This window comes from Scyliorhinus torazame, chromosome 21, assembly GCF_047496885.1.
Source record: "Scyliorhinus torazame isolate Kashiwa2021f chromosome 21, sScyTor2.1, whole genome shotgun sequence".
In the NCBI taxonomy this organism is placed as follows: Eukaryota; Metazoa; Chordata; class Chondrichthyes; order Carcharhiniformes; family Scyliorhinidae; genus Scyliorhinus; species Scyliorhinus torazame.
Window position 1 is genome coordinate 84,996,035 of NC_092727.1, and position 2,387 is coordinate 84,998,421.

Sequence of the window (2,387 nt, forward strand, 5' to 3'; positions counted from 1 at the left end):
TATTAGGGAAAAGTAACATTGAACTGATTAACTCGAACAAGATGCAGCCCAAACACAGGTTGGATGAAAAATGGCTGGCTGCTTGTTTACCTTCTGACCAGTCTGGCTCTGAGCTCCAACCAATGTAGTTAATTCCCACAGTCTTTGTTCTACTCCTCAGGTTAATACTTTTAAAATGTATTTATTCATGGGATGTGGGTGCCTCTGGCTGGGCCAACATTTATTGCCTGTCCCTAACTGCCCTTGAGGAGGTGGCAGTAAGCCAACATTTAGAACTACTATAGCCCAGGTGGTGTAGGTACACCCACAATGCTGTTAGGAAGGGAGAGCCAAAGAAAATGTGAAAAAGGCTAAAAATATTTTTTTTAAAGCAAGGGAGTAATAGTAATAACGAAGGAAGTGCGATATAGTTCCAAGTTAACTAGTTTCAAGTCAGGATGGTGTGTGGCTTGAGGAGGAATTTTCAGGTGGTAGTGTTCCCTTCAAGGTCTCAAGTTTGCAAGGTGCTGTTGATGGAGCCTTGGTGAGTTGTTGCAGTGCATTTTGCAGATGGTACACACTGCTGTCACCAAGCATTGGTGCTGGAGGGAATAAATGCTTAAGGTGGTGGAAAGGGTGCAAATTAAGTGGGTGCTTTGTCCTGGATGGTACTGAGCTCCTTGAGTGTTGTTGGAGTTGCACTCATCCAGGCAAGTGGAGAGTATTCCATCATATTCTTGATTTGTGCCTTGGAGTTGGTGAGTCAGAAGGTAGGTTAAAATAAACAGAGTTTCTAGCTTGTAGCCACAATATTTATATGGCTTCCCAGTTCTGTTTCTGGTCAATGGTAAACCCATGGATATTGATAGTGGAGGATTCAACAATGGTAATGCCATTGAATATCAAGGGGAGATGAGAAGATTCTCTCTTGTTGGAGATGGTCATTGTCTGACACTTGCGTGGTGCAAATATTATTTGCCACTTATCAACCCAAGCCTGAATATTGTCTGGGTTTTGCGACTAGATGACTACATTTTTAATCAGGATCACTAAACCCGTTAATTCAGGTTTTTTCAAACCACGGGTCACGACCCGCAGGTGGGTTGCGGAGCAATCAGTTGAGGCGTTCCTGATCGCGGGAGAAGCACCCAAAGCTGCGACTGGGTTTTAAGAATGTCGGCCGTGACGTCCGGCAGCAGCAGCAGCATGGCCCTGTATAGTCTGAGGTGGAGATGAAGGTGAATGAGGCCCGCCATGAACGCCATGACAAGATCACCAAACTGATGGGGGATTATCTGCTGAAAGGATACGGGATACTGGCAGACTGGTGTCAGGAATGTGGAACAGTCCTTTTTCAAGATATGAAACAGAAAACTACTGTGTCGCCTGTTAGGAGCTGGATTCTGATATAGACAAGGACAGCCCAGCTTTGAACCCACAAGCGGCCCTGTCTCAAGTGAGGGAGCAGCAGTGTGTTTTCAATGGCCATGAGGAGCCGCTCCCCACACGCTCCACTCCGGATCTTGCCGCCAACACCAGGGCTCCACCCGCCCCTTTTCCCGAGGTTCCTGAGCCAACTCCTCCCGGGCCGAGGGCAAAATGGCCCTCCTGCCTCGGCAACCCATGGGCCCCCACCCACAGGGAGGCCGAGCGGGCCATCCTGCAGAAGCTGGCATGGGCTAGCGGTGAGTTGGAGTGGGCCTAGTCTGTGAAGTACAGCTCGCAGCTCTGCATCTTGATCAGTAACTGCGCCGACTCCCTGCATAACCTTAAGGGGCTGGCATAGTCGCACACTGGGTTTGGGGGGCAGGGGGCGGATGAGGGATGGTCTCTGTTAATGGCTCCACCTTCATTTAAGTGAAATCGCCCCAAATCCGATAGTGCAGTTCCACAGGTCTGCAGGAGGCACAGTACTCTGTTTTATTGGTTCTGGCATATCCTCCAAGCCCATGTGAATGTCATGCTATATATCCCCTCCACCATACTTCATTTTGCCTGTTGGAGAGCAAATGGAGCCTAGATTCGCAATGGGGCATTTAGCGGTTAACACTCATTTACAAGGTTTCAGTCTATCTGGCCTCGAACATGGTTGCCAACTCAGACTGAATGTATTCCTGAAGTAAATGTCTCCTGAACAACAGCCCAAACCCAGTCATAGATCCTTTTTATTTCTGCCGTCTCCAATATTTGATTAACTAATAAACACAACCGTTAAAGGTTTTTTTAAAGGATGCTGGCTGCGACTGGGTTTTAAATGCGAACGATGCAGTCTTCCCACCAGAGGTGGCGGCAGAGAGCAGCTCACATGCCCAGCACATACACGGACATCATGTGTCCTGTGTTTTTGGCTCAAAATCACGGAGGAGAGATTCCTCCATTTTCTAGCTGCGAGCAGGCAATCAACAGGA

General features: G+C 48.1%; 1 pseudogene; it reads left to right on the forward strand.

Moving 5' to 3' along the window:
• Positions 1 to 1,205: 1,205 nt before the first annotated feature.
• On the forward strand, positions 1,206 to 1,765 carry LOC140398059 (protein ZNRD2 pseudogene; annotated as a pseudogene).
• Positions 1,766 to 2,387: the final 622 nt, after the last annotated feature.